This window comes from Perca fluviatilis, chromosome 18, assembly GCF_010015445.1.
Source record: "Perca fluviatilis chromosome 18, GENO_Pfluv_1.0, whole genome shotgun sequence".
NCBI classification, from domain to species: Eukaryota; Metazoa; Chordata; class Actinopteri; order Perciformes; family Percidae; genus Perca; species Perca fluviatilis.
Window position 1 is genome coordinate 30,604,881 of NC_053129.1, and position 12,306 is coordinate 30,617,186.

Genomic DNA, 12,306 nt, shown 5'->3' on the forward strand with positions numbered 1-12,306 from the left:
AGATAGGAAGTGGAGTCAAGTGCGGGTTGAGGGACGGGAAGGGCCCTTCCAGCCTTCTCATCCATAAAATTTCCTATAGAACTAGCCAACAATACCCACCCAATAGTGCCTCCTAAAACGAGCCAGGGCACTCCACCTTCAGAGTCACTTCATTAAGAGCAAGATTGAATAAAACACCTAGTGTTAATCTCAAATTAACTTCATAAAACACTGCTGTGGAATTTCTCTTTTACTCAGCATATACGCCATTTTTGTTACCACATTTATCCTGGCGCTTTTATCCAAAGTGACTTAAAATTGCTATATATCAGAGGTGGTACCGCCTCTGCAGCAACTAGGGTTAAGTTTCTTACTCAGGGACACTTTGGTTTTATTTATCACATTTGAATTGAACCCACATTTCCACACCAAAGGCATACCGTATATCCACTGCACCTTCACCAACACATGCATGCATATAGGAAAAACTTTTCATTTCTGTATTGTCCACAGGGGACCACGCGGTATATCCTCTCTTGACATCTGTCCTGTATGATGAGAGTGAGTGGGAGAGGCGCCACAGCTATTGTCCTGCTCACTTTTTTGGACAAAGATGGCAAGTTTGTCACCTGGACGCCTTCATGCCTTTTTCTGCAGGTTGGTGAATTCAGCATTTTCTTTCTTTACCACTCTATTGATGTTCATTTAATTGTAGATAAGATAAACATTTTCCGCTCTCTCACAGGTCGCGAGAGGGATTTGTCCCGGAGAGAGTCTGGCCAGGATGGAGCTCTTCATCTTCTTCACCAGTCTCCTGCAGCACTTTCGTTTCACTCCTCCTCCTGGAGTTTCAGAGTGATGAACCGGGATCTGATCTCCACGGGTGGGCTTCACCCTCAACCCTTCACCCCATAAACTGTGTAAAGCGCCAAGTTTCCTCTATGTGAGCAGTAGTGACTTCAATTCACTTCAAGAGAGTAGATTCAAATTTATACAGCATTGATATTCTATGTAGTGCAACATCACTGAAAAATGTTCAATATCAATGATACAATTAACAGAACTTTCACTTCATTGTGGATTGGCAGATAAGTAACTAAATGCAGATCCGTAACCGGATGATTCACCAGATGATGGGTTACACAGAACCATCCGAGAAGCTGTCAAACGTGTTTGGAATAGGACAGGCGCACTATAAAAAAATAACTCGGCAGGTGATTGAATTAACTGTCATGGCAGTTGAACTCACCTAACCTTGCCGGTAGCTGCTGGTAGTTCAGATGCAAATGCATTATTTGAAGCCTGAAAGATTAACATTCTTGTGAAATGTGATCCTCTGATTCTCATGATCTCTTGATATGGCACTCCAGCCTGCGTTAAGGTAAGCAGATCAGACAAAGTACATGGTGCTCATTTTCCAGCAAATGGACTTTCCTCATTACCTACATACTGTACAGTATTTTTGCAGAGCACAGTCATCTTGAAACTTATAACAGAAATGGCTTTCTTGTAACTAGGTAAATGCAAATTTAATATTGTCATGTACACAATAAAGACCTCCAATATTTCTGACCTTTGTGGCAGTAATCTTTACAGCCTGAAATGTTTCACTTCTCTGTAACGCGGTTTGGGTAGAACTGAATTACTCGTTAAACAAATAAGGTTGTGTACCTTTTCACATATTAGCTGTAAATCAAGTACTGTAAATATTGTAAATAGTGACTTTTCACCACACTATAATTTAACATTTTCCTGTTTTTAACTAAACGACACCAAATTCACTTATTCATCGCTATAAACAAACATTTCACAACACCTCCACTTCGAATACCCTTGCTCCAAACCACACCTCATTTCAAACCTTGGCCTTTTATTTTGATCTCAAATACACACCTGTAAAGTTTCGCGTGACTACATCTTGCACGGTCCCCAATGCCAACATGGTAACAAAATCTGGATGCAGACATCTGGCAAAGCACAAAAGAAGCCTTTGCGGTTGTTCCCACTAAAGTACATGACTCCAGGACCAGACTTTTCCATGATGAGAAACACAGACTCACAAGGTGAAAACAATAACGGCGCCGCTGTCGCGATACAAGTCATATCATGATAATGGCCATATTCCGTCTTGTTGACTTAATACCATCATACTGTTATGCATACCAACAACATGCATGGCTCCACCGGTTTAACCGTCACACATTATCTGAGTTGACGTCATTAAAACAGAGAAAGATTGCAGAAAGCAGATGTGGAACAGACTGCTATCCTCTGCAAAATAAAATGGCACAAAACGATTGCTGGCTAAACATAACAGTACAAACGAATCTGTTCAATCACTCTAAAACACCAACGCATTGCAGTTAAGTCAGCTTCAACTTTCAAAAAGGACGTCAACCTAGAACCCTTGTTGTTTTGTTGCATGTTTTGCTGTACGCGTGTACATTCTCATTCCAATGGGTATCAACTACAGACACTCTGTCACGGCCTTCATCGCTTGATACCTACACGACAAGGGCAACCTTGAGTATCTGTACAAGATACATCAGGCTTTCAACTGTAATCACATTCAGAGCAAGTGCCCCAGAAGTAGTAGTAGTTAGAAAGAGAACTTGGCAACAGTAATTTGGGTTCTGCATCGGATGGTCTAAAAAACTATTCTTGGGTCAAAAACAAAAGCAACACAAAGGTGGTTCTTAAGTGGTTTTAAAATCTGATAAAAACAGCTGTAGGAGTTTAATGAGTTTTATCTTCTTAGGGTTTCACACCCTTGATTTGTTTGTTGATATGTTTTACGTGAAGAAAGTTTTTGCAAACTCCTCTTTGTCAGGCAGGTGCGTAGGATGTGATCAAAAGTAGCAGATCAGAAGCTTAGAAGAAGTCCCGCACACTGACCATTACGCTAAGCAATAATTTATTTAGAAAAATACCCTGTCAAGAGTAACAGGTACAAGCATTTATTTATCCCCACAGCCATTTCAATTTGTTAAATCAGGCCGGGGAGGAGGTAATAACTACCAATTCACTTGGCAAAGTGTGTAGTTTAAATAGCGCATATGATGGGATTTGTGTTGGTGATGGTGATGATGATTAGGATAATGATGAAGTCTATGCCACTGATGTAGACAATTTGTGTTATGATGGAAGAGATGTTGATCATGTATTCAACATGCCAGGTCACTTTGCACCTTTATTGTGGGTATTTGTAGCTTTCACCATTGTGCGCGCTTTTTAGATGTTATTGATGCTGTGCTTTGTACACTTGGAAATGTCAAAGTCAGTCACTAGTGGCTAGTGTTGGTCTTCCAGCCCATGCGATTCAAGTAACCCCCATTTCCTTCAGTATTGTATGACTATGTTGTTTTTCATGTATTGTATAACTTGCTGCATAACCAATTGCACTCCGGGACAAAATACAGCTGAAAGTTGAAGTTTAAGAGACTTTTAGGTTAATGCTCGACTGGACGCGTGAGGTTTTTGGAATGCCATATGAGCAGCAGCATCAAGCAGTAGTCAAGAGAGAAGTAGTAGCAAAGGTCAGAAAAGCTTTCATGTGATTTATGGGAAGTCACTCCCACAAGACACAAGCACCAATCAATGTACAGCAGGAAGTTGGGAAATGACTGCAGTTTAGGGTTAGTTGTGAAATCCCTACTAACCAGAACACTCACAAAACTATAGGCTCCAGGAGGGGAAACATTTTGTCAGTTAGGGCCAACTTCAGACAAGTCATGGGGGTATTAGAACTGTTTCTCCAGTCCTCCAGCTCTATTTCTCTGTTGGGGGTCTTGTTGTCCTACTGCCCACTCCTATCATCTCCTCCTCCAGCTTCATCTCCAAGGAAGACAGAAAAGAACCTCCAGGACCCCAAACCATTTCCCCTATCGGGAACCTGCTGCAGCTTGACATTAAGAGACCCTACAAAACATTACTGAAGGTGAGGAATAAATTGATGATCTTTAAGGGGATTTTGTTGTGTGTGCTCTCCAGGCAGACCACTGTTACAATTCTTCTATCACATTGTTCTTCTTTTTAAAATGTGTTTGTTTTATAATAAATACATCATGACATTATTCCCCTGTTCTTAGCTTTCCAAGACATATGGATCAGTGTTCACTGTGTATTTGGGACCCCAAAAAGTGGGGTCCTGGCTGGGTACAAGACGGTGAAGGAGGCACTTGTCAAGCTATGCTGAAGAGTTTGGTGAAAGAGATCCAATGTTAATAATGCAGGAATCTAATCAAGGCCATGGTAAGGAAAGGCCTTTTTAGAAATCATTTTCCTGTTCTGTTTATCCTTCAGTAAATGTTTATTGTCTTTAGGGCTGCTCCCTCAGTCAATTAGTCAATAACTAATCGCGTTTTGGTCTTAGTTGACGAAGATTTCTTTAGTCTATTAATCAGTTTTTATGCATTTTTCATGCTGAATTACTTATTTCCAAAAAACCTATGAACACATTACGTGGTGTTTTGGCAAAATTCTTTTGAGAGGAAATCAATTTTACAGACCGTTAAGTTTAAATTTCTTATTTTTTTTATTTATTTAAAAAAATTTTTTTTGCCCAGGATAGCTCTAATTGTCTTTACCCATTCCAAGTTTTGAAATGATTTAAAACATGTTTCATCTCAGGGGTTTTATGGTCCAATGGTGATTCGTGGAAAGAGATGAGGCTTTGCTCTGACTAACCTGAGAGACTTTGGGATGGGCAAGAAGGTGAGTGAGGACACAATCATTGAGGAATGTGAACACCTCATTGAAGTGTTTAAGAAATTTAAAGGTAAGTGACTTTTAACCTACTGCATGATGAACAATGTTTAGTCAATCCTTTTTTAATGAAACAATCAAATCACAATTGTTTGGTGATTTGTATCTTATCATCCACTGGCTTGACCTTTGTGAGTTGACACTGAAAGCAGTTAGAAGCGCTCAGAGATAGTGACACGCAGGGTTCAGTTCCACAATGTTCTAAAGGTTTTATGAGACAAGAATAAGATGTTCAAGACATTTAATGATAAGTGTCTTATAATAACCAATCAGCATGTAACATATTTCCATCACTCCTGATTTAGATTTCTTTTCCTGTTTCCCTTGTTACAGGTGAAGCTTTTGATACGACCCAACCAATGAACTATGCAGTCTCTAATATTATCTGCTCCATTGTTTATGGCAGCAGATTTGAATATGATGATCCAGAGTTTACATCCCTGGTAGATCGAACAAACAGAAACATTCAACTTGTGGGCTCACCGTCCGTACAGGTGACATTTCATATGTTTATTAAGCTTAGATTTTCAACATTAATTTTCATATACATATTACAACTGAGCTGAATTGAAGACATGTTTCTTTTTTTCTCTTGCCTGTTAAACTTAATTGCATTATGCCTACATACTAATATGTATATATCATTTTTTAACAGGTATATAACCTGTTTCCATGGATCGGTAAATTGATCGCTAAAAGGAAGGAATTCGAGACATTAACTGCTGCCAACAAGAAACAGAACTTACAGCTGTTCAGTCGTTTGAAAGAGACCCTCAATCCACAGATGTGCAGAGGCTTTGTGGACGCCTTTCTGGTCCGAAAGCAAAATCTGGAGGTTGGGAAGCTGATCATCACCTATTAGAATTGCTATTATGCTCATTGCGCGGTTACAAATTTTAATCTCTACTGCTTTCTGCCGTTACCATGTCATTTTAGTTATTTTAAAGCCTCAACTTACACACACACACACACACACACACACACACACACACACACACACACACACACACACACACACACACACACACACACACACACGTGATTTCTGTTAATGTGGCTTATTCAACTCTGCTCAGGTTGAAAGTTGGCCGGAGCTTGGATGGCTGTCATCTGTCCTGCCCTTCACAGGAGCAACCAAGCTAACAAGCTTTGATTTAATTAACATGGTAGTGAGGGCCTAATCCCCTAAGAAGAAAAAGTTACTTTTTCATGGACACACACATAGTGACGGTGTGACCGTTTGTTGGAGTTAGTGGTGTAGTTGGCTAGTTACCGGACATCAGTTCTGACTGTCATACACAGATGCTTCCAGTCAACCCGGGGGAAAGAGGGTGTGGAACTTTAGGAGGCAGGGCTGACTAATTGCAGGCCATAAACCTTTCTAACTACAGGAAGAATGTGTATTTTTGGAGCAATAGACAACAGGACAATGGGGCTTTCAGTCCAAAGGCAAATTTATCAGACTATGGGAAGGGGGGGTTTCAAATTAATGTACCATCGTAACAATGCGTAGTCCCTGATTCCTACTGGATGACCAAGCCATCATGTCTGTCTTTGGCCAATGGTAACCCTAACCCTTATCAGTGAGAAGGAATAAAGTGCAACCCACACCGCCATCAATACAAAGACCTCAAAAAAAGTTTTGAATCACATTTGTTTGAATAACTGCACTGGTTTATCTTTACCTGCAGGAATCTGGAATTGCTAACAGTCACCTTCAACGCATCACAACCTTATGCAGACAGTTATTAATCTCTTTGCTGCTGGCACTGACACAACAGCAACTACTCTGAGATGGGGACTTCTGTTCCCCGCGGCCAAGAATCCAAAAACAAAGGTAAGGAACTTAAAGGCAGGGTTAGTAATGTTGAAAAGCCAGCAAGATTTGAAAGTAGCAAACAAAAGTTTAACAAAAGTTTAATTAACTATCAATTTGCCATTTTGTAACAATGGTTATTATAAAGTGTTACCAAATTGCTTCCCTGAAAACAAAAACTTTTCCCTCTCTCAGACCAGGTCCAGGAGGAGCTGAGCAGGGAGATAGGAAGTCGGAAGTGCAGGTTGAGGGCAGGAAGAACCTGCCCTTCACCGACGCCGTCATCCATGAGACACAGAGACTGGCCAGCATCCTCCCGATAGCAGTGCCTCACAAAACGAGCCAAGACATCACCTTCCAGGGTCACTTCATTAAGAAGGTCAGACTGAATACCTAGCATTGATTCCCCTATAAATGGTACAACCTGGAAGGCAGCCAGGCCAAAGAAAATGTTTTTAATGAGCAATTAACCGACTATGGTTAGTTCACATCTGTATCAGCAAGACAGTCGAGTGTGTTATCTAAACTGCTAAATCAGTTAAAACGTTGTTGGTAGCCTACCGGTTATAAACAGGCTTGTTATTGAACAACACGCTAACGTGCAAACAGATTCTGTGTTTGTTTCATGTATTTTTAGCCGAGCTAGACCAGAGAATATTTGGTTAAAACAGATGGTGATGCTGTTTTGCCCTCATTGTTCTCCGTTTGCTGGAAGTGCTTTAATGTAGCTTTTTATGTGGAATGAGCATTGCGCCAGACTCCATTTAAAATAGCCTTTTAAATGCTATATTGCTTTTAAGGAAGTAAGGAACTTAAAAGCATCTCCCCCTGTTCAAGATGTTCAATTATCATTTGACTGTTATATTATATTATGTAATTAAAAGACAGGAGGGAGTAAAGGGGAAAGAGAGAAGCCATCACTAACTACTCAGCTAAAGCAGCTAACAGAGCTAATAGTGCGTAAACAACAGTGGGATTAACGAGAAAGTCGCTGAAGGACGGAAAGAGCTATGAGTGCTTGAGTGAACTAGTGTAGGTTTAAATGTAAAGCTGATAATCAGCTGCTGTAATGAAGAATATGTCAGAATGAACTTAACAGGAAATGGCGCAATATGCCGTTCTAACAAGTCCTGTTTGGTCCTTCATATAGCTACATGTTCAGGGTACAAAATTTTAAAATAATTTAAGATGTAGCGATTCCTTTCTGTGCTTTGTGACTTATTATGTATGTAGTTTGAAAATACTATTGCTTGTAGAGAATGTTTTTCTGTATTGTCCACAGGGGACCACGGTATATCCTCTCTTGACATCTGTCCTGCATGATGAGAGTGAGTGGGAGAGACCACACAGCTTTTATCCTGCTCACTTCCTGGACAAAGACGGGAAGTTTGTCAAGCGGGACGCCTTCATGCCTTTTTCTGCAGGTTGGTGAATTTAGCCATATCACTTCTTGATGATCATTGACTTGCAGATAAGATAAACATTTTCCTTTGTTCTCTCTCTCACACAGGTCGAAGGATTTGTCTCGGAGAGAGTCTGGCCAGGACGGAGCTCTTCATCTTCTTCACCAGCCTCCTGCAGCACCTTCGTTTCACTCCTCCTCCTGGAGTTTCAGAGGATGAACTGGATCTGACTCCACGTGTGGGCTTCACCCTCAGCCCTTCACCCCATAAACTGTGTGCCGTTTCCTGTATGTGAGCAGTAGGTCTAAAAGAAAATGCTGCTTGGACCCACTTTCATGACTTTGACTCACTTCAAGAGACTAGATTTTCATTTGTACAGCATTATATTCCATGTTGTGCAACAGCACGGAAAATGTTCAATTTCAATTATGCAATTAAGAGAACTTTCATTTCATCAAAGATTTGCAGATAAGTAACTAAATGCACTAGATGTGTTACAGAAACATCTGAAAAGCCATCATTGGACGGTGTTGCCAAGTCCGCTTATTATAAGCGACTTTGGGCTTGTTTTTCTGTAAAGTCACTTACAAATATTGGTAGTCGTGCTTGTGGTTTTTTGGGGCTCATTTCTAAAGTGTAGTTGCTTATTTGGGCTTGTTCCCAGCTCCATAGTAAGTTGTCAAGCAGTCTTGCCTATTCCCTCTGTCCCTCCCCTTTCCCCATACACACAGGAGACAGCAGAGTTTTCTCCCACCCACATCCTGCTTCTAATTGGCTCTGACCCAACGAGTACTAGCCAATCAGAGGCAGAGCAGGGCAATCTGTTTTTTTCTGTTTTAGCAAAACGTAAGTGAGTGATGTTTAACTGAAAATACGCACGAGTCGCAACTGATGGTGACCATAGAATAATTTCTCCTGTTTCTGGGTTATAGTTATTTAAAAATGCATAAATAACGAAATTGTTCAAGATGATATTTGTGTGTGCAAATTTCAATTATCAGAGGTTTACTGTGTATATAATGTACTTGGTATATCAGTCTATATTTGATATCCCATCAGATTCCTAATGTTAAAGAATGTTAAAAGGTGGTTTAACTCCCTATTGTAGTCATTGTCCTGAAACTCGGGGGAGAAAAATAAATAAACTACAGTGTATACAGTTTTGCAAAACTGCACACAGTTTACCAATCTGTTAACATGGATGTAAATTTACAATCTGTACTGTAGGAAAAAAGCGACCGATTCTACTCTGGCTCCAAAAGCCAGTCTTTTAAGAACCACCGGTCACTTCTCAAAGTTTCCCCTTTAATTTTGTGTTCGTTGAAAGGCAGACCAAGAAATGAATACTCAGGATTCGTTCAGTTAAACTATAACAATCTTTAGTAAAATGATATTGCAAACATATTTCTCCGAGAAGATAGAGAAGTTGCGCGCTAGCCTTGGGATCGCTCTCATGGCCTAAAGATTGTCTGTTCCTTTAGGGGTTTCATTAGGTGCATTCTGTTCCAATTGTTTATTCAACAAATCAGAAGCACTTTCGCGCCACTAAATTTGAACCCGTCTTATCTTACACATGCCAGACAGGAGGAGACAGCGAGCCCATCCCAGGCTACAGGACATTCTTATTCTAAACCCAATATATTTCTACAGCATCCACGGATTGTAAGACGGTGCACACTTTTTTTTTATTTTTCTCTTCCAGGAACCTAGGGGGGTTCCGAAGAAAAAGTCGCTTGTTATAGGCTTGTTTTCACAGGCCTAGTTGCTCATTTGTCTCGCGAGATCTGGCAACACTGTCATTGGAAATGGATTGGAAAAGGGCAGGAACTTAAAAAATACCTGGCATGTGATTGGATATGTTAGAATAATCACATTATCAAATGATAGGCAGGACCACTGAAGATATAAAGTTTATTTTACTTGAGAACCCAACAAGGAGGCAGTCTCCGTACTACAGAATAGTACGGACAATGACCTGAACGAAAAGCTCTCTACAGCTGCTTTTTATAATACCAAGTGCAAATGTGATGAATCATGATACAGCTGTGGCGAGTGGGACTCTTTTGGTGTGGAGCGCCTTTTTGGCCCGCTCAACACCCAGACCCACGAAGACACCGGCAACGCCACCCGGGGAATTTCACCCCGAGAATAGGATTTGACTAGTAAAATAGTTAAACCACCAAAATACAGAAAGCACACAGATTCAATTTATGCATGAAGCCAGAGACATAGTTCCGTCAAAAACAATGATTTTATTAATACAATTACTAAAACACCAAATATAAAATACTATTTAAAATACCAGACACACTAAATGTGGGAAATAAGTGCTGAGGCCTTACCGGTGGAGGGACAGGGTCAAAGGGTGTGGGGTCTCAGGGAAGACACACTCAGCACCTATGAGAGAAGAACATTCAGTTATTGGGGGGAGGGAAAATGAATCAAACCAAAAATAAATGAAAAACAACTTCAAACTAAGGCAAATCTAGGCAGCAAAGGTGTCTAAATAGCTGCCTAGAGCATAACAAATAACCAAAATTAACAAATAAACCATAAAGGTCTCAACAAAAATGAAAGTCGTTATCACAACTTAAACAGAAATAGAACTAACCAAAGATCACTTAATCCGAGCTGCCTGGAGCCAAACAAAGGATTAACAGATAAATCATAAAGTTTCAACAGAAATGAGTCTTTTATCAGAACTTAACCCTTGTGTGGTCCTTCGGGTCCCAGTGACCCGAAGGACCACACAAGGATTATGTACTTCCCTTTACTTTGTTGAGAATTGCTCTCTAAACCCTGTTTCTTGTAAAGTAAGTAAGTAAAGTTTCTAGAACACATTTAAACACAGTTTAAGCTGACCAAAATGCTGTACAAACAAGAACTAAGGTGCTGTATTAACCCTTGTTTAGAGAGCAATTCTCAACAAAGTAAAGGGAAGTACATAATCCTTGTGTTGTCCTTTGGGTCACTGGGACCCGAAGGACAACACAAGGGTTAAAGAAAATACACGCGATGCCACTGGTATACATACATACCTTTCAGGGAGCTTCGCACCAATATACCGACAGTGCCGATAGTACAGCTACACAGAGCCTATAATAAAACGTCCGATTACCTAAACACTCATTCATTAAAATATTCAAAGAGGAGAAAGATTTGTCTAACCTACCAGCAGCAACACTCAACCCGGTTCCGTTACACGAAGGATCGGGTTTATAATAGGGAGACACTGCAAAAGACAATACACGCTGTAATGCCCATCCTAACACAAATGAGGCCTTTAGGTAACAAGCAAATAAGCATGCTGCATTACCTGTTGCACAACCGTGACTGCACCACGCAAAGGTACCCAAAGCAGAAATGTGCTTCCAGCAACAAAGAGTAAAGAGTGTCAAGAGGTCAAACCCCCTGCCTATATAGCATGCAGTTACTTCCTGATTGGTCCAGAGAGAGTGAGTGTGATTGAAAACACCTGCGACCAATCAACCTGCTACACAGAGTAGATGTCGTCATATGTTATCTGGTCAGAGTTGATGACGTCTCCCCTATCTGGTCTGAGAGGGCATGTACGCCCACAGGAACACACCGTGCTCAGACAAGGACACGCAATAGCTCCATGTTATCTTGTTTAGAGTATTCAGTATCATATTCTATGCAAACAGTTTAATAATGACAAGAGAGAAAGTATGTCAATCAAAATTTCTCCAACAATATACCATCTGTCTATAACATCTGCCACTGTGTTTTTAACAAACAGTCTCTATTCAATTCAATTAAATTCAATTTTCTTATAGTATCAAATCATAACAGAGTTATCTCGAGACACTTTACAGATAGAGTGGGTCTAGACCACACTCTATAATTTACAAAGCCCCAACAATTCCAGTAATTCCCTCAAGAGCAAGCATTAGCAGTGGCTATTGTGACAGTGGCAAGGAAAAACTCCCTTTTAGGAAGAAACCTCGGCAGACCCAGACTCTTGGTAGGCGGTGTCTGACGGGGCCGGTTGGGGGTGTGATGGCGATAATAGTCACATTAAAGATAATGGAACAGTGAATTTGAAGGTAGTCATTGTAGTTCATGTCACAGCAGGACGTTGCGGGATGAAACGTGTTGCTGCAGAGCATGGGTGAATGCGGCGGACGCAGCAGAACGCGGCCGGGCATTGCAGGGAAAGAAGAAACATAAGAACTCCGGGGAGTAAACTCCCCAGAGCTAGGTTAGTAACAAGCAGTTCTGGGACAGGATGCATACAAAAGGAAACAAATGAAAACATTGATGAGAGGCTGTACTGGCCTGCCTCCCTCTACTCTCACTATATTATTGATTATATGATCAATA

At 40.6% G+C, this 12,306-nt stretch overlaps 1 pseudogene; it reads left to right on the forward strand.

Annotated features, from left to right (window-relative positions):
• Nucleotides 1-3,710: 3,710 nt before the first annotated feature.
• Nucleotides 3,711-9,137, forward strand: LOC120546908 (annotated as a pseudogene).
• The last annotated feature ends 3,169 nt before the right edge of the window (nucleotides 9,138-12,306 follow it).